This window comes from Aethalodelphis obliquidens, unplaced genomic scaffold (assembly GCF_003676395.1).
Source record: "Aethalodelphis obliquidens isolate GAN/ISIS:26980383/991018 unplaced genomic scaffold, ASM367639v1 scaffold20, whole genome shotgun sequence".
Taxonomy (NCBI): domain Eukaryota; kingdom Metazoa; phylum Chordata; class Mammalia; order Artiodactyla; family Delphinidae; genus Aethalodelphis; species Aethalodelphis obliquidens.
In genome coordinates this window covers 8,095,341-8,115,182 of record NW_020837964.1, presented here as the reverse complement: position 1 = coordinate 8,115,182, position 19,842 = coordinate 8,095,341, and the positions used below count along the sequence as shown (strand labels likewise).

Below are 19,842 nucleotides of genomic sequence, written 5' to 3'. Positions count from 1 at the left end.
AAGCTAAACAGAACTTTTGACAGTCCTATGGTGTGAGGAGGGGAGAATTTGAAGTTTAGGCTTCTGAGGTAACCAAGACTTGAGGGATCACAATCGTGTAAAGGGAAGCAGAGAGGAAAAAGTGTAAATGTCTGAATGATTTATTCCAGGGAGGCAATTGCCAATTCATGAGCTCTACAGGCCAAGAAGGTCCAGGAAGAAACAGCAGGCAGTGGGCTGAAGAGACAGAGATTTCAGGTGTCTCACTGTCCTGGGGGATAAAATTTGGAGTTCAGTTTCCATCAAAGAGGCTGAGCAGAGGTAAACTCACCAGGCTCTCCACTGGGATTCTGAGAGAGCTACACTCTCTATATAAGGCAAAGAGAAATAGACCAGATCTTTCCCAGGCTTGGAATAGCTCAGTCCTACTCTATCTGCCCAGCAGAAGCTGAAGGCTCATCTAGACTTTCTCTAATTTTTCATATATAATGTCTATGTTCAGTGCTCAATAAAAAGATTATCAGAGCTAACAAAAGACAGGACTAAACACTGAACAAAAAAGACCAACAAAAGGAACAGAACACAGATGAAGCAAATACTGAAGCTGTCGGACAGATTGTTTTTTTTTTTTTTTTGGCTGCACCGGGTCTTAGTTGCAGCATTCAGGATCTAGTTACCTGACCAGGGATCAAACCTGGGCCCCCTGCATTGGGACTGTGGAGTGTTAACCACTGGACCACCAGGGAAGTCCCCAGACGTTTTTTTTTTTTTTTGCATTACGCGGGCCTCTCACTGTTGTGGCCTCTCCTGCTGCGGAGCACAGGCTCCGGATGCGCAGGCTCAGCGGCCATGGCTCACGGGCCCAGCCGCTCCGCGGCATGTGGAATCTTCCTGGACCGGGGCACGAACCCGCATCGCCTGCATCAGCAGGTGGACTCTCAACCACTGTGCCACCAGGGAATCTCCACCCCCCCAGATTTTTAAATAATCATGACAAGTTAGAAAATGTAACAAAAGAACAGAAATTTATAAACAGAATAAAATGGAAATTCTAGAATTCTAGAAACTACAATTGGTGAAATTAAGAACTCAGTAGATGAGTTTATCAGCAGTTTAGACCCAGAGGAAGTGGATAACTGGAAGAAACTATAAGTTAGCAGAAACTAGACTGAAGTATGGAGAGAATAAAGGATAAAAATGCATAAAAGGGTGTAAGAGACCTATGAGGAATGGGAAATAGGTCTATTATATGTGTAATTTGAGACCTAAAGGGAAGGGAAAGAGAAAAAGACGCAGAAGCAATATATGAAGAGACAATAGCTAAGAATTTTCCAAAAATGATGAAAGATTTCAAGCCACAATATAAAAAACATCACAAATCCCAAGGAAGATAAGTACAAAGAAAAACACAATTAGGCATACCATAGAAAAACTACTAAAAAGATAAAGATACTTCAATAAAATACTACCAAATTAAATCCAGCAGCATATTAAAAGGATTATACATCATGATCAAGTGGGATTTATCCCAAGAATGCAAGGGTGGTTCAGCAATGAAAATCAATCCAGGTAACACACTATATTAATAAAATGAAGGAAAAAAATGCATGATCATCTCAGTTGATACGAGGAAAGCATTTGACAAAATCCAAAACCCATTCATTATAAAAACACTCAACAAACTAAGAATAGAAGTAAATTTCCTCAACCTGATAAAGGGCATCTATGACAAACCCACAGCTAACATCATACTTAACGGTAAAAGACTGAAAGCTTTCCCCCTAACATCAGAAACAAGACAAAGGTGTCTGCTCTCACCACTTCTGTTTAGCACTGTAGTAGAAGTTCTAACCAGGGCAAATAGGCAAGAAAAAAAAAAGGCATCCCAATTGGAAAGAAAGAAGCAAAACTATCTTTATTTGCAGATGACATTATCTTATGTACAGAAAATCCTAAAGAATACACACACACACACACACACACACACACACACACACAAAACAAAATTCAGCAAAGTTGCAGGATAAAAAATAACACAAAAAAGCAGTTGTACTCTTAAACACTACCGATGAACAGTCTGAAAATGAAATTAAGGAAGCAATTCCATTTACAACATCACCAAAGATAAAGAGAAAATCTTAAAAGCCTGAAGAGCAAAAAAGGCGCATTATCTTCAAAGAGCAACAGTAAGTATGATGGCTGATTCTCCACTGAAAAGATGGAATCCGAAAGATTCTGTAATGACACCATTAAAAAAACAGCAAGAAAATAATAACCAAACTTGAATTCTATTCCAAGCAAGAATATTTTTAAAATATGAAGGAAAAAAATAGACATTTCCAGAAAACATAAACTGAGAAAATCACCCCTCACAGAAGCACATTAAAGAAATCACTATACGGAGTGCTTCAGGTGAAAGAAATATGATCCTAGATGTAAAATCAGAAATGCATGAAGGAACGAAAAACAGTGAAAAGGGTAAGTATATGGATAATTCTAAAATAATATTAGCTGAATAAAATGACAGAATGTCATTTGTCAATTAATATACACGAAAAAGAAAGATACATCATATGTGAGGGAATAAAGGGAGTTAAAGTGCCCTAAATTTGCCATGTTTTCTGAGAATTGGTAAAGGTACTTATTTATGTTAAACTCTAATCAGTCAGTGATGTTTGGTTTAATCTTTAGTGTGGCCAGTAAGGTTAAAAAAAAAAAAAAGAGTAATATATACCTAAGAATACTATGGGAATGGATAAATAAGAAATGCTTGATTAATCCAAAATAAGGGAAGAAGTGAGGGTGGGAAAGAGCATAAATAGTGGGAAAAATAGAAAACCAAGAGCAGAATGGCAGATTAAAACTGAAATACACATGTAATGTAATTACATTAAATATAAATGGAGTGGATAGATTTTCAAGCATCTAAATTAAAATACGAAGATTGTCAACCTGAAAAATATTTTATGCTACTTATAAGAGATGTAACTGCAGAACGAGGAATCATTAAATATTGAAAGTAAACGGATGAAAACGATATTGGTTAGATATTAGTTCTCCCCAAACTGATTTACAGAGTCAACGTAATGCCGATCAAAATCCCAACAGGTTGCTTGTTGAGAGTGACAAGCTGACTCTAAAATTAATATGGAAATGCAAAAGGCCAAAAATAGCCAGGACAATCCTGAAGAAGAACAACGCTGAAGGACTTACTCTACAAGATATCAAGACAGCCTAAATGTATGATAATTAAAAGTGTAGTTATTGACACAAGGATAAACAAATGAATCAGTGTCACATAACAGAGAGTCCGGAAACATATCCACATATATATGGGTGATTGATTTAGCATATAAATATTATGTTAAATAAATAAACAGCAGTGCAGTGGGGAAATTATGGTTTGTTCAATAAATGGTGCTGAAGCAATTAATTGAAAAAGTTGAATTTTGACTCCTATTTCACACCGTACAGAAATATCATTTCCAGATGGACTGTTAACCTAAAGGTGAAAATTAAAGCAGTCAAATTTCTAGAATATAAAAAAAGCATAGATTCATGACCTTAAGATAAGAAAACAGTAAACCAGATACAAATATTGTTAATCTTCAAGAAAATAACTGATAAATTGGATTTCTTTAAAATAAAGAATGTCTATTCACCCAAAGACACCAATAACTCAGTGAGAGGATAAGACACATAATGGAATAATAGCATATAGATAGATAGATGCATATAGAGGAAACAAGAGATTGATGGATGGATGGATAGCTAGCTAGCTAGAGAGATAGATAGATATTCATCAAAGAGCGCTTATCCAGAATATAAACTGAAATTCTATGAATCAATAAAAAACTGACAATCTAATGAAAATGTGGGCAAAAGACTTGAACGGGCATTTCACAAAACAGGACAACCGTATTGATAATATGCATATGAAAATATGCTCAATTCCATTAGTCATCAGGGAAACGCAAATTAAAACCATGAGAAGATGTCAACCAGAATAGCTAAAATGAAAAAAACAAAAGTAGTGGACATCACCAATGTCTGCAAAGATGTGAAACAACTAGAAATCCCCATACTTTTTGTGGGAGAGTAACATGGTACAACAACTTTGGAAAACTGGCGGTATCTCCTCAAGCCAAACCCCAGAGACCTCTGTGGTGGAGCTATGCTGCTCCTGCGTATAAATCCCAGGAAGTGTATGTGTACCAAGAGACAGCGATGAGAGCGCCCATGAGGTCGCTACATAATAGTTAGACCTGGAAAAGAACCCAAATGTCTATCAAAAATAGAACAAGATAAATACACTATGGTACATACTTTGAAGTGTATCATATATAATGGTGAAAAGTAATTAATTATTGCTATAATATCAGCGGGGTTGAATTTCAGATATTGAGGAAAAAAACTAAATAGGAAAAAGCACCTCCCATATAATAAGTTACATACATTTCAAAAACAGGGAACGCTAATCTATGATGATAGAAATCAGCAGTCTGGCTACTTTGGGGAAGAGGGGTGGTGGTCACTGGACAGGAACACAAGGGGGCTTCCAGGGAGCTAATAGCTGTCTGTTTTCTGGCCTGGGTCGTGGGTCACATGGTGATATTCTTTTGGTTGAGTCTTTAAGCTTTGCGCTTAGCATTGTGTACTTTTCGGTATATATGCTATACTCCAATAAGACATTTTTTAATGCATCTGAGGAGCCAGGGATGTGTGTCTGGTGAACTTGCAAAGATGGTTCTGATGTATCTACAACATGTATCTGGTGAGCTTTCACGCATCCTCTTAAGATAAGAGTTTGCTTACCACCCTACCCCCCAGATAGGAGATAACACGATCTCTCTGGTTCTAACTGGGTACCCGTGCTGGGAGCTGTTAGTTCTGCTGCAGGTCAGCAGTGGCACGCCCAGGGTCCCTGAGCCTAGGCATGGTCCACCACTGTCAAGAGCCCTGGGGTGTCTCGCCCTTAGCCTGCTCCTTTGCTAAGTGACTCATGGTTTGGAAACGGAAACTCTCTGATGCAAGCTTGAGTCTGGGCCAAAGGTATTCACAGGTAAACAAATAGCTACAGGAAATTAAATTCACTTTTTTCCCCCGGCACGTTTGGAGTTGGTAAAACGCATCGAAAGGGGTAACAGAGGTTCCCAAGGCAGTGACCAGAAAGACAAGAAGAGGGAAGCAGAGACAGCCTCGCACGGAGACAAGGGATCAGAGACAGATATTGTGGGGAGAGAGTAACAGTGATGTCTCCAGATCAGTGATAATAACAACGTAGCAAGAAGAGCCCCCATGCGTTATGCCCTGACTGTGGGAAGGCCTCTTGCTAGTTAAAGATCTGCAATTTCTTACCCAATTCTCACATCACCCCCTCTGGGGCAGTGTTACCACATGCTTGAGGAACTCATTCCCATCATGGGATTACCTCTTTGCTAGAGGAGTCAGAACACTGAAAAGAAACGGACTTGGTTTGTAGATGTGCTTAAGGAGGGTGCCAATTACGGTAGGATTTCTAGGGGGACCCCAAAATGTTGGGAAGGATGTTGGTACTACTTTGTAGCAAGGGTTCTAAGCTCAGCACTGCTGATCGCTGGTTCCAGAAAATTCTTTGTTGCTGACCTGTGCATTGTAGAATGTCTAGCGGCATGAAGGTCTGCTATACTAGGTACTTCTAAAAGTAATCTCATTCAACCTCCCGATCACACTGTGAGGAAGATATTATAGTCATTACACAAGAGAAGAAAAGCTGAGGTTAAGGAAATGTTCCAGGATTGAAACTCAGGCTCCGAGTGTGATTCTCTCTGTTTTTCCACATGCAAAATGATTGTATACACTTGGAATCAGAGGATCAGAGGAATCTGCCGCTCCCTGCGGGGGATTTGATCCCTTCACACCTGATTCCTCATGTGTAAAATCAGGGTCATCCCTGCCCTGCCCATCCCATTGCATTCGCTTGCAGAACACACAGGAGAACTCATGGAAAAGCTCCCTGACTTAATGGTAATCCTTAAAATTTGTTTGGGCTTTGTAGTTTGCGGTGACCTCATTTAGGTCAGTTTAGTTTTCAGCGTGCCAGGAGGTGAACAAAATCCGAAAAGGTTTTCCATCTCCCGGGAAGTAGCTCTACTTTTACTTAATTTTTGCGAGTCTGTCGTAGCACAACGTGTAGTGATTCACCTGGCAAGCCCTATGGTGTACAGAGCAGTTCTAATTCAGATGCAAATCCCAGCCTCAGACATCAATTCAGACCAAGTCTCCGAGTCTCTGGCACGCCTCAGGTGATGACTGAAAGTACTACCTTCCACAAAGGAGGAAGAGGTGCCAAAACCTGGGCTTTCCTCTGTGGTTGGAGCCCATGACAAATTCCAGCCTGAGACTTGGAGGCAGGTTCACAACGAGGAAGAGGTAGAGGGTCTTAATGCACGTAAACCTCATGCCACTTGGCCACCTGCAGTCAGTGACTCATCCGTGCTCAGCCACCCAGACCTCTGGGAGCACCTGTTCTAGGAAAGGTATGTGGTTTCTCTGACTGCATCAACAGGGAAAGCAGAGGTTTGTCCCAAACCGGCACCTGTGAGACTGGTCACGTTTGCTTGTGAGCAGTTCACTATGACATCTTTTCTCGTGGATCATCATTTTTCTTAGCTTCCCTTGATAGTTATCATGGCTGAGGAGAAAAGGAGAGGAGGAAAGTGCTTTCCAATAATCTAGTCAAGAGACTCAGGGTAGATCTACTAGTCAAAGCATGACATATTAGCCAGAGGGGAGGATTTAGACCAGTTATTTTCAAACATTAGTGGAGAGCGTATTACTGCAGAGTTTGTCCATAGGAACCTCTCTCAGCCTCAGCCTTTGAGTTTCTGATTCACTAAATAATTCTACATCAGGCAGTTGCAAAATCCCACTTGAAGAAACCCTCCTTGAAAATATTCCCTAGTCATCACCTGCTTACAAAGTTTGTTTCTGGTTTGGGAAAGAATGATTCATCATGTCAATCCACTTCGAGAGACTCTAACTTAGGGACTCAAAGCAAAAGACAAGGGGATAACCCAGAGCTTCAACATGCAGCATAGCACCAAGGTGCAGACATGGTTGACTCCCTTTTCTCCATGTCTGCTTCCACAATTCTTAGGTCATTCTTCTTCTGTTCTTATGAACAATTTTCTTTATCCTCCAAGAGCAGAAGCAAATATTGTGGCACACACTTCTTCTTCTCGTGTTTTAAATCCTACTGCAGTTACAAAAAACTACTCCCTCAAAAAGGAATCATCTCTGCTAGGATCCCTGTCTTGGTCTGTCAAATGTGGCCACTGAGTCAGGGACTGATTACACCAGTTAAGTTCATCTGTTTCAGAGATGTGTCCTTTGAAAGACCTGCAGAGATTCTTTGAATTTGGGTCTCTCGGTTCATCTCTTTTTGTCAGAAGAGACCAGGTTGTACTACAGAAAACAAATTAACGCCGGAATTTCAGTGACTTAACTTCACAAAGATCCCCAGCTTGGGTCAATGGGCACCTCTGCTCCACAGTGTCACTCAGGGATCCAGGTTAACAGAAACTCCACCATCATGGGCTGAGCCATCTGAAGTGCATGGCTTTCAAGGTCATCTCAGCAGGGGAAGAGAGCAAGGACAGGTACATGGGTTTTCACCTGCCTTGTCCCGGAAGTGATACTTTTGAACTTACCCAGATCCAGTTCTCTTGTTCCTAGGCACTGAAGATTACTTTTCAGCCCCTTGCAGTTAAGTCGGCATCATGTTACCTGTTCCGACCAATGAGTTGAAAGCGATAGTAACCTCTCCAAGCAGCCAGAATTGATCAATTCGCCTACCCCACAGAATGAACTTTGTACAATTTACGAAGACTGAACGTAAGTATTAATATGTCCAGCTTGGATACCCTGAAGGGTTTAACTGAAATGCCTTCACCACTTTACTATTAAGGTGAACATTTGATGTTGATTTTTGATGAATGATGTCTATCAAGCTAAGAAAGGGTCCTGCACTTGCACTTTGAGGCAAATAAGTAGTAGCTTTGTTGTAAAAAATAAACAACTTATTTTTAAGAGTAAAACATTCAAGGATACAATACCCAGAAAAGTACAGTGCAGTTCTTCTATTAGTTACCAAAGGCTTCTCATTAATTTGTTGGTGAAACATCTTGCCAGGTGTGTCTGGAGATATGTCTGCTCTGATTCAGGTGGGATCTTCTTCCCTTTCAATATTGAGTTTCTGTGTCATGTAAGGATCTCTTTCTAGTGCTCACATCGATCCATTTTAGAATAGCCACTTCCTGGTGTCATAGGTAGTGTTCAAATTGCAGAGAATGGCCAGCTTTGCCCCAAATGCTGTCTATTCTATAAAGACCTGACAATGTCTGTTTCTAATTTTGTTCATTTTTTCCTAATTCTCTAGAATTTGTGGCCCAACTTACTCCTACGTGCATTGATTCAATGCCAAAGGAAAGGATCAAGGTCTGACATCTTTGTACTCTCAGTTGAGGGTCTGTGGATGGCATCTATAAAATGCCTACTACAACTGCAATGAGAAGGTACTTTCCTCTCTTTGTTTTGGAAGATAAGAGTACTTTTCAGGTCAAGTTCTGCCTAGAATGCCCTCCCTAAGTCTCTTTTCTTTCTCCCCTCTTTCACCTTGTGTCTCCAATTGCAGGAGCTGGGGCTGAAACCCCAGGGTTTGCAACAGTCATGCTGGTGTTGGGTGTAAACCAGGCAGCCACACGCAAACCGGGCCTGCTCTCGCTGTGGTTTCCCGTGCTCGTCTACTGGTGTCCTAACCTGCCTCCACTTGGGGCTGGGCTCTCAGGTGCCACGCTCGGCCCAGGCACAACTGGGGACCTGGGCAAGTGGAGCTGAATGAGAAAGGCAGGCATCCTGGTGCAGTGGGAAGAACACTGGATTCAAAAGTAGGCCACGAGTTTACTAGCTGTATGGCATGCAATAGGTGAATGACCTCTCTGGGGTTCAGCTCCTCATATGCAAAGTGGGCACCAGGACTTTGCAGAGAAAATTCAATGAGATATTTCTAGGCTGGTGCCTGGCTCATCCAAGAACGGATGTTTCCTAAAAGGAGATTAATTGATTCATCTGGTTTGCTGTAAAAGGTTTCCCAGGCCCATCAGCTCCAATGAACAGCTTACAGCAAGCAAAGAAGCACACTGTCTAGTGACTAAATAATGAACCAATAACGGGCAGGAAAAAAAGTAAAGCCAGCACTTGGCTAAGGAAAAAAAACAGACATGATGACATCTATTTACCTTTTTAGACAAGCATTCCCCACTTCCCAAATCAGCCCTGAAGCCTTTTATTTGTTAATGGCTCAACTCCAAAGCATGTGCCCTGGGAAATCACAATGCACCTAATCATTTTAGCAATAATCCCTGAAAAATTGGCCGTTACTGGAAGTGACCAACAATTTGGTTGTAACGGCCTGAAGCAAGATTATTAACAGCAAATGTGAAGATGATTATTTTAGCAAATTGCCACTGATTGGTAAATTCAGAACACAAAGACCTCATGCCTGGCTGGAGTCTCCGGGAAATCATTTCATGCCCATAATAAGTGTCTGCTGCTTGAGATATAAAATGCCATTTGAGTCAGTTCTCTCACTGTTTGGGGCAGGGAAGGTGCCCAGTTATAGGCAGGGACGGATAGGATTTGTGGGTGGGGTGAAGCAAAGGATGCTAAGAAAGTTACCACCTCCACGCACTGATTTTGGAAGCCTATTTTTCCTAATTGCTGAGCCAAAGAGAAGTTCAATGCATCATAAGGCTCAATGTATGTATAACATGGTAGCCACTTCCAGTGAAATTATTATATCCATAAATTAGTGAGATATTTTCGGTTTGCAAGAAGATAGAAAGCCCAAGCCAAACTTGTTTAAACAAAAATGGAACATTTGGGCTCATTTAAATGAAAATTCCTGGAATGTGTCCAGCTTCAGGCCTGGCTTAACCAAGGGGACCACACGGTGGCTCCCAGATTCGGTACTTCTGCATCAGTTTCCTTCCTTTCCTTCCTTTGTGTCAGCCACACAGAGGGGAAGGTGGGGCAGCAGGGCCAGGCTTGCTCCTCTACAGATTAACATCTCTTTCCCGGGCGACCCAGCAACGGCCCCGCTGTCTGTCTGTAATGTGGATCCTGTCCTCGTCACCAAACCAGTCACAGTGACTGGAGAATGTCACGAGCTAATTGGCCAGAACCACAGGCCCGAGCCATTCCTGGAACTAAAGATGTGCGCTGAGGACAGGGGAGAGGTCAGATCCTCTGAGAGACACTGAGGTGCTCTAACCAAGAGAAAGGGGCCAGAAGGAGGACAGATGTTCCCCACGTTCTCCAACCCAGGACAGAGCACTGATTTATAGTAATTAGCATCCAGTGACTCCCCCACTCCAAACAAACACAAATGGATGAGGCGCTCCTGGCCAAAGCTGATGCAATGTGCTTTATTTATTTAATTGGATTTAATCTTCATTCTGTTTAGTGAATACTGGAAGGAAACAATTAAGCAAAAGGGTGGAACCATCTATCAGACTGAAAGAAGAAGCAAGCTCCTCAGAGCTGAAGCAGATTCTAGAGGAGAGGTGAAGGGCAAAGGGAGCGTGCGAAGGAGGAGAATCACGTGTGTTGCCCTGGTCACTGAGAACTTTCAGCCTCACGGTGCAGCCTCTCCATCATCTGTTGAAACTCAGACTTCTGCATCTGCATAGATTCCCTGCCTTCTTAACTTTGCACAAGTCTTCCCTCTGCCTAGGATTCCTTCGTCTACTTTCCTAGGTGCAAAACTTCACCTGATACTTCAAGACTCTGACTTCTCCTCCTGCAGCGACCTTCCAAGTCTTTTAGGCTTCCAGAACCACAGTACCCTCTGCATATCATCGGAAAAGAGAAGTTAACAGACAATTTTGGTCCCCTCCCTCACGTCTGCCGTTAAGAGAAACAGGGATTTGCGGGGTGGCACTGGTGAGTGAATAAAAAGCACTGACTGAGGGCACCCATAGGATAGGCTCTGGGGCCTGGGGAGGGGGCTGAGATCTCTGTGAGTTCATGTTGCAGGGGGCGTTTCTGGAAGAAGATGGAATTGGGTGGAGGACTTGAGAGATGCCCAGGATGTAGACAGACTGATGATAGAAGGGGGAGTGACCTGAGAGCCAGAGGTGGGAGCTGACAGATGTGTGCAGGTAGCACTTCCAAAGGCGGTGAGGGGTGCAGTGGGAAAGTAATGGGGAAGATGGGACACAGCCAGCCAACGGATGAACATTCAAGCTTTGTCCCTATAGGCAATGGGCAGCTGCCGAAGTTAGCAAGTGACCTGGAAAATGGGATTTTAGGCCATTCGCCTGGCTAGGTTGTGCCAGGGTGACAGCACGAAGACAGATGAGTTCAGGTACCATTGTAGTGAACCACGGGTAAGCTGTGAAAGTCACCCTCTATAGTAGAAGCACCTGGGCATTAAGTCTTCAGAGTGGCTACTGTCAATTAGGGACATTCCGTCTGCCGGGCACAATTCTATGCTCTTTTCATGTAATAACTCAGTTAATCCTGAAACAGCCTTGTAAGTACGATGATCATTCCCAGTTTTTCTACTGATGTGGAAACTCAAGTCCTGAGTGGTGAAGCCCCTTGTTCAAGGTCACCCAGTTACTATGTGGCAGACTCGGGATTCAAAAGCAGACAGTCTGGCCTTTTGCCTTCACCACAACACTAGCCAGAAGACCCGGATTCAAACCCCAGAGCTTCATCAAACCATTTTTGTGAGTTTGGATCTCAGTCTCCTTATCTGTCCAATGGGGACAATGGAACCCGCCTCATGCCTGAGGCATCTAAGCAACAGAAATGCTGAGCTCAGAGCTAGGGCTCTATGAAGGCTCTGATCAGTGCTGATTCCCCTTCTGTTTCAGTTGGTCACATCATCTTGTAATTAAAATGTATCATTAAGAAAGCAGAGCTCACCTCGCAACCCCTGCGCCCACAAAGTGGGTGGGGAGGAGGGGGTCATGCTGGGGCCCAGCGGTCTTCTCTGTGCTTCCTGTTCACCCTGCAGCCCCCAACTCCAAACCCAGCCACTTCCCAGATAGGACTGATTTCTCCCTGAACTCAGTTCATTTAAGGTCTCCGCCCCATGGAAGGAACACAGGAATCTGTGGCAGTGAACTCAGCAACATTTGTTACCCAGCCCAAGAATAAACAGAGAAAGCAAGCTCTCCACATCTTCAGAAGTGCATTTACTATACTCGAAACAGATGAATTCTCTCTGTTTGCATTAATCGCATGACTATTTGGTCCAATTATTCTTCCCACTTCAGCAATCATGGTGTGCTTGTTCAAGAAGAAAGAAATAACAACAGCTTATCTTGTTGAGAGCAAAGAACAAACAGTGAAAAATCAGGGTCCGCTCCTAAATGCTACACTTGCTGTCATTGTGCTAAAGAGATGATTCATGGTCTCATAGTAACTCGGGTAAAAAAAAAAAAAAGGAGGGTTCTGAAAAGATTTCAGTTGCAATGGTTAAAAACCTTTTCAAAATCAGTCCCAAGGGAGAGAAAACTCTCTATTTTTATCACCCAGCTCAACTCTGCTGGCCCTCACCCCAGCACCACAACTTCTCACATTGACCAATTTACATAGACTTAAATAATTCTTTCAAAGAACACATTTCATTAGAATAGGGTAATGGACAAAGTACTAAATGCTATTTAACTCCCTTTCTAAAGAACCCTTAAGGATGGCTAATGTTTTCAAGGAACAGACAGGTTAGTGCTGAAAGAACCATAGAAAAGAAACTACCAGGCAGCTTAGAGGGGAAGGTGAACAATGGTGGAAATGCTGCCCTTCCCATGTCACCAGGCAATAAGAGACGCCTGTTCCATGGGATGGCGTCACCCCGGTCCTCTGCCTTTTCCCTCTATGAACTTTCTCACAATAAGATTCAGCAACTAATAAGAACCTAAGGGAAAATACTATTTTTTTTTGTTTGTAGACTTGGTCTTGAATCAACATGTACTCCATTTCCTGACCTGTTACTGGAATCCTTAGCCTTGACTTCCTGCATCACCTCTTGGTGAACCCCTGGATAGACAATGGGTATTTGTTTTGGTACCAACTCTTGATCCTCTCCTCAGCTGCGTCTACTACCATCATCTTAAGTAACGTAAAGCTTGGTCCAGTCTGGTTGCTAAGACGGTACCCTGGTATCAGCCAGCAGAGTTTGGCTGTGGCACCATAAACAGGAAACTAAGTTGAGGGCTTCAGTCTCAAGGGATCACCCTTGTCTGATGGGACCATGGCTGGGGAACAATGGCACCGACACATCTGTATCAGGGCAGGAGGGTCTCATCTCTCGCCCTCTTCCAATCAGTCAACCCCAGTGGGTGTGGAATAGCCTTGGCCAGATGTTTCATTTGTCAGCAATAACAGAGTGAGAAATTTGGGCTCCCAATGCATTTGAACCCAGAGAAAATAAGAGGAAGCAGGAGACAGCTGATAAGCTGTTTGGGCAAGTCTAGAAGAATCACTAGGCATCTGTAAAGAGAACTGTTTTATCATGAGATAAATGAGACTTTCTTGCAAGTTCAGAACTTTAATAGACAAAACTATTTTTTATGGCAATGTAGCACTTTACAGATGCAAGAGGTCTCTGTTCAGCAAACACTTCAGTTCAACAAAATAATACACATTTGGGGGGGACTTCCCTGGCAGTCCAGTGGTTAGGACTCTGCGTTTCCACTACAGGGGGCCCCCATTTGATCCCTGGTTGGGGAACTAAGAGCCTGCTTGCTGCGTGGCATGGCAGGCAGGCAGGCAGGCAGGCAGGCAGGAAGGAAGGAAGGAAGGAAGGAAGAAAAAGAAAGAAAGAGAAAGAAAGAAAGGATTTTTCAATGGCCAAAAAATAATAATAATACACATTTTTTTATGTAGCCCAAACTAAATGTTGTAGCTAGAAGCATGATGAATAAAAGTTTCTTCCCCCTATTGACATGTAGATTAAAAGTGAATACAGAGGATAAATAGTAAACTTTAAAATAATAAGAAACCCAGCAATAGACATAGATACAAACTACAGATATGCATTTGTTAGAATTAATAATCCAACACTGGCAGATTACTATTAAATAAAGTACATGTTTTACCCAGGTTTCCTTAGTTTTTATCTAATGTCCCTTTCGTGTTCCAGGATCCTATCAGGACACCTCGTTATATTTAATCATCATGTCTCCTGAGGCTCCTCTTGACTGTGGCAGTTTCGTACACTTTTCTTTTTTTAATGACCTTGACAGTTTTGAGGACTTCTGGTCAGGCGCTTTATAGAATGTCCCTCAGTTGTGATTTCTCTCCTTTTTTTTCATGATTATACTGGGATTATGGGTTTGGGGGAAGACGACCACAGGAAAAGTTCCATTTTCATCATGTGACATCAAAAGTATAAGCTATCAACATGACATCACTGTTGATATCGCCCTGGGTCACCTGCTTCTCTGTTACCCCTCTGTCCACACTGAACTCTGTGGAAGTCACTACAGACAGCCCACGCCAAAGGTCCCCAACTCCCTTTTGTGCCTCTCTCATGACACTCCTTAAGGTTCCTCATCTGTAAGATGGGGATAATAACTAACAGTAGCTTCTTAACAGTATTGGATAAGTGTCTGCTGCGTGACAGGCGGTGTAGAAGTACCAGCTGCATAGTGTTAAATTAGATATTGAATATAAAGTGCGTAGCTCGGTACTTGACTCAGAGCAGGTCCACGAGAAACAGCTATTTTTCCTGCCTTTTTTGGAGATAATTTTGACATAATTGAACCATGGTAACTTCCCTTTTTTGCCTCGTGAGGGACATTTAATGTGACTGGAATATATAAAAGTATAAGATGGTTCTTCACCTGCACGGGGCTCTCTGATATGGGGTTATTATTATTATTATCATTATTCTAACCCTTGGAGGGGCACCATTCACCCCAAGCAGTAGAACAATGCAGAGCTGAGCCAAAGTCTCTTTTCTGCAGCCCAGATTCAAGCCGTCATTCAGCTCTTCTTCGTGTTTAGCTTGTGCCTCTGAGTGTTACTTGCTCCCATGGCTCCTACACTGGAGAAATTCCCTCAGTGCACCAGACCAGACTGTGAGCTCGAGGGAGGTGACTACAGTGATGCTTGTCACTGTGCCCTGTGTTCGGCAAACAAGTGATGGAAACATTGAGGTCTAACTTGGCTCTAAACCCTAAGGCAGACCACCACTGTCCTAAGTGTTTTTAGTTCTCCATGAGTGACATCCAAACAATGCCTTCCTAGACCTTAAATACCAGCAGTGGCTTCATTCAGTCAAGAAAAGATCCCCCCAGACGTCCGCAGTTTGCTCCCATCCACTCCTCTCCCAGCCTTCAGTCTCACTTCCACTCAATCTATCCATCAAAGCTGCCAGAGGTATCTCTCTATAACCAAAACCTTAGAGTATTTCTCCCCCGGTATAAATCAGTTGTAGGACAGGTCACCAAATAGCTGCTTCTTTCTGAACTCTGTACCATCATGGCAGGAGTGGGGGGATAGGGGGAGTCTCAGTCTCTGGCAGTTAACTGTTGATTTCTCTAACTCTTCCCCTGGACTGCAAGGGCTCTGAGAAAAGATCTCAAATTTTCAAGGAAAAAAGAGGGAAGGAAGGGTGGGGAGAAGGAGACACACAGAGAGAAATGAGCTGAGACACAGAGATGGAGAGAGAAAGAGAGACATCGAAAGGAGACAGAAGGGTGGAGGGGAAGGACACCTGGACACAGAGAGATGCAGATGGAATGAAAGAGAGATGCAGAAACAGAAAGAGAGGAAAATAATTTTTAAAGAGAAAGAAAAAAAAGGAAGATGAGAAAGAGACAAAGATCGAGATAGAAAGTCACAAAGAAGGGCTTCCCTGGTGGCGCAGTGGTTGAGATTCCGCCTGCCGATGCAGGCGACACGGGTTCGTGTCGCGGTCCGGGAAGATCCCACATGCCGCGGAGCGGCTGGGCCCGTGAGCCATGGCCGCTGAGCCTGCGCGTCCGGAGCCTGTGCTCCGCAGCGGGAGAGGCCACAGCAGTGAGAGGCCCGCGTACCGCAAAAAAAAGAGAAAGTTACAAAGAAACGAGAAGAAAGGAAGAAGTAAAGATGGAGAGAAAAGCGAAGAAAGAGAGGAAGAAGGGGGAGAACAGAGCAGGTCGCTGAGGACTCGAGGGTAAGGAGAGAACAGCAGTGGGGGGAGTAGAAACCCTAGCCCGCTCTAAGTTCTTCCTGCCTCTGCTTCTCCCGCTGCCTCCCGCCAGCGTCCCTCACCCGTCCTCCCACCCAGCCATTCAGGCTGAGAGAACACAGTCTCAGGGAGAGCTTCCCCTTCCTTCTTGAGCCTTGGCATGGAGCCTCCGTGAACGCGCTGTGGATGGAGGCCAGATCACCCGCTCACAGACGACTTGCATGTGGCAAGCTGGGGCCCACCAAGAGGCTCACAGCTTCCTTGGTGTCAAAGGAGTCCTTCCTGGGACTTCCTGTAGCATGTGCTGTTTTATGTCCCCAGCACACACCCACGGGCTCTAAATCCAGGCGCTGCCTTATTGCCAGCTCGCCCCGCTCAGGACATGCCCCAGGGTTGGTGTGTACACTAGCATTGGGCACAGCCGGGCGGAGGACTGGAGAAGGCCATGGGAGTTGCTTACTCCACCTTCAAAATATTTACAGAGCTGGTCGAGTGCCAGAGGCTCTAGGAGTGCCTGCATTTGTTTATTTATTTATTTTAATTGTTAGTGGACTTAAGTTGATTTATGGTGTTGTGTTAGTTTCAGGTGTACAATGATTCAGTTACACACACACACACACACACACACACACACACACATATATTCTTTTCTAGAGTGTTTCCCATTATAGGTTATCACAGGATATTGAGTATAGTTCCCTGTGCTATATAGTAGGATCTTGCTGTGTATTTTATATATAGTAATGCATATATTTTAATCCCAAACTGCTAATTCATCCTTCTCCTTTCCCCTTTAGTAACCGTAAGTTTGTTTTCTAAGTCTGTGAGCCGACTTCTGTTTTGTAAATAGGTTCACTTGTCTCAATTTTTGGATTCCACATATAAGTGATATCATATGGTCTCTGTCTCTCTCTGTCTGACTGACTTAGTACAATAATCTCTAGGTCCATCCATGTTGCTGCAAATGGGAGTGTCTGCATTTAAATGCTCACTGTGGCATTTGTTAGCCGAGCACAGCCTTGCACAACCTAGTTAATCTGCCTGTGCCTTAGTTTCCTCATCTGACAAATGGGGGGTACTTATGGTACAAACTTAACTGAGGTTCCTTAGAGGATGAAATGGAACTGGCCCTTCTTTAACAAGAATTTATTAAGTATCTACTATGGCCTCAGAATACTTCTCTTGGAGCTTTCTCAGGGGAAGATTATAACAAAAATAATAATAAAAACTACACACAATGAATTGTTGAGCACAGTGCCTGGCACATAATGATCCAGGAGAAATGTTAGCTGTGATTAACTGGGGATCTACCATATAGCAGTCACTGCCATAGAACTTGAATTCTATTCACCATCACTTTGGATCTTCAGAATATTATAAAGCAGTTAACGTTCCTGCTCTTTTACAAATGAGGAAACTGAACTCAGGAGGTGGAAGTGGGCTCCACGTCACATACTTAGCAAATGGGGGACCCAAGTTCAGACACAGAGCCACTGAACTAAAACCCATGCTTTCGACAATATGTCGCTGTGTCTACACAGCTATACAAGGACCGTTCTGGCTTAGGTGGAGCAAGGGGCAACCTAGTATGCAGCTTTGTTCCACATGCTCAAGCTTCTGCTAGAATCACTGGCTAGAATTTTAGTTCTCTCTTCCCTACGACTCCCAACGCATCCTGTGCAGAGTTGAAAAAAACCTTTCTCTCTCTCTTGTGATCTGGAAAAATCTGGAGCCAAAACCTACCAGAGGGAAAGCAAAGGAGGAAGGAAAACCTGGACCCTAACAACCAGAATTCCCATGCTACGTATTCAACATTCCCTTCATAGACAAGTGAAGAAACTCGGTCTGGTGGAGAGTGAGAGAGACTGGGCATCAAGGCGCAGCGATGTATGCCAGGTCCCACCATGGGGATTACCCTGAGCTATGCCGGGGTCAAGCCAATGCGAAGCAGGCAAGCAGCAGGTCAGAAATGGGGGAGGAGGAAGCAGTGGGGAGGGGAAGCAGGAGATGTCGAGTGAACGCACCAGCTGGCTTCTAAGTCAATGGCTAAAATCCCAAATCAGCTAATGTCAGACCTTGGCATAAACAACTCTCTGAAAGTTGTTATCACTAAATTAGCATTTATTAAAAGCCTGTAATTATTATCCTTACTTGTGGGGTGTGAGAGAGAGTGTGTGTGTGTGTGTGTGTGTGTGTGTGTGTGTCTCCCCCTCAGCCCTGTTTACAAGCATCCTCCTAATTTATTTTTGATCAGACTGAACAGGGGACAAACCTCTTTAGCTAATAATGACACTGGCTGGGTGTCAGATGTTCAGGATTTGGAGAAACTGGAAGGATTTGCTCTTGCTTCCCTTTTTGTTTTTTAACTTAACTATTTTGAATCACCGCTACAGTTCAAACCTGACTTTTAAGCTCCACCCCACCCCCCGATCTCTCCTTTCTCTTTACTCTGATTACATCGTCCCATTGGAAGTTGCTTATCTTCTCAAATGATTTCACTGACACCAAATGTGTTCCTAGACCAGCCTGGAAGTTATTCTCAACAGAAACCAAACTCCCGCCCTCCCTCATTTTCCTTCTTGGTGGACAGGAGATGGTTTCTAAAAAATGGATAAAACACAAAATAAAATAAATAAAGGAATAGGGTAAAATGAGAAAATAAGGGTAGAGGAATAGTAAGATCGGGGTGATATTAACTTCTAAACAGTTCACTCTATGATCCTGCATGATTTCCAAAAGGGAGATGCAAGCGTGACCAGAGTTATCTAGCTCTCAAGGGAAACCCATATCTTCAGTGACAAAGTTTGCACTGCTCTGAAGATACACCAAACTAGGAAAAGTACAGCATTTCCTGGTATGGAGACCAGAGAGACATCTCTGCTGTGGGTCTACCCAAAAAGAAACTATGATAGACTCAAAATCTTCTTCAACAGTATCATTTCAGTCAATACAAATTTTCCCATGTGATCATTTCACATCAGCCTCCAAGCTGGGCCTCGGGTGTGATCCCAGGACAATGCTCTAAGAACAGGCCATTTTCTGATGCTTTGGGTAAGGACTGAGCCCCTTCAACCTGGGTCAGGCACTTGCTGGTGCTCAAGAGCATCGCTACCTGCCCCCTACAAATCCACCTGGAACAATTCTTTCTTTTTTTTTTCTAATTAATTTTTATTGGAGTACAGTCATTTTACAATGTTAGTTTCTGCTGTACAGCAAAGTGAATCAGCCATACGTATATATATATATATCCCCTCTTTTTTAGCTTTCGGGCCTCTCACCGCTGTGGTCTCTCCCGCTGCGGAGCACAGGCTCCGGACGCACAGGCTCAGCGGCCATGGCCCAGGGGCCCAGCCGCTCCGCGGCACGTGGGATCTTGCCGGACCGGGGCACGAACCCGTGTACCCTGCATCGGCAGGCGGACCCTCAACCACTGCGCCACCAGGGAAACCCCTCATTGCACATTTTCTTCCCTATTTATCGCTACACTAGAAGGTCCAGGAGGGTGGGGACATGGCCCTCTTGCTCATTCGCTATCTCCAGGGTCTCCCATGGCCCCCAACACCTACTACAGCAATTACTCAACAATTAGCATATTGAATGAGTGCACGAAGAAACAAACAGAAGAGAGAAACCAA

The 19,842-nt window shown here is 43.6% G+C and overlaps 1 long non-coding RNA gene across 2 annotated transcripts; it reads left to right on the top strand.

Annotated features, from left to right (window-relative positions):
* Positions 1 to 6,272: 6,272 nt before the first annotated feature.
* LOC113627042 (uncharacterized) lies at positions 6,273 to 13,734 on the top strand. 2 transcript variants are annotated; one of them, XR_003435407.1, is made up of 3 exons: positions 6,273 to 6,497; positions 8,399 to 8,534; positions 10,484 to 13,734. It is a non-coding gene; the product is annotated as an uncharacterized LOC113627042 (long non-coding RNA). The 2 variants fall into 2 exon arrangements; XR_003435406.1 differs by having other exon boundaries at positions 8,654 to 13,734.
* Positions 13,735 to 19,842: the final 6,108 nt, after the last annotated feature.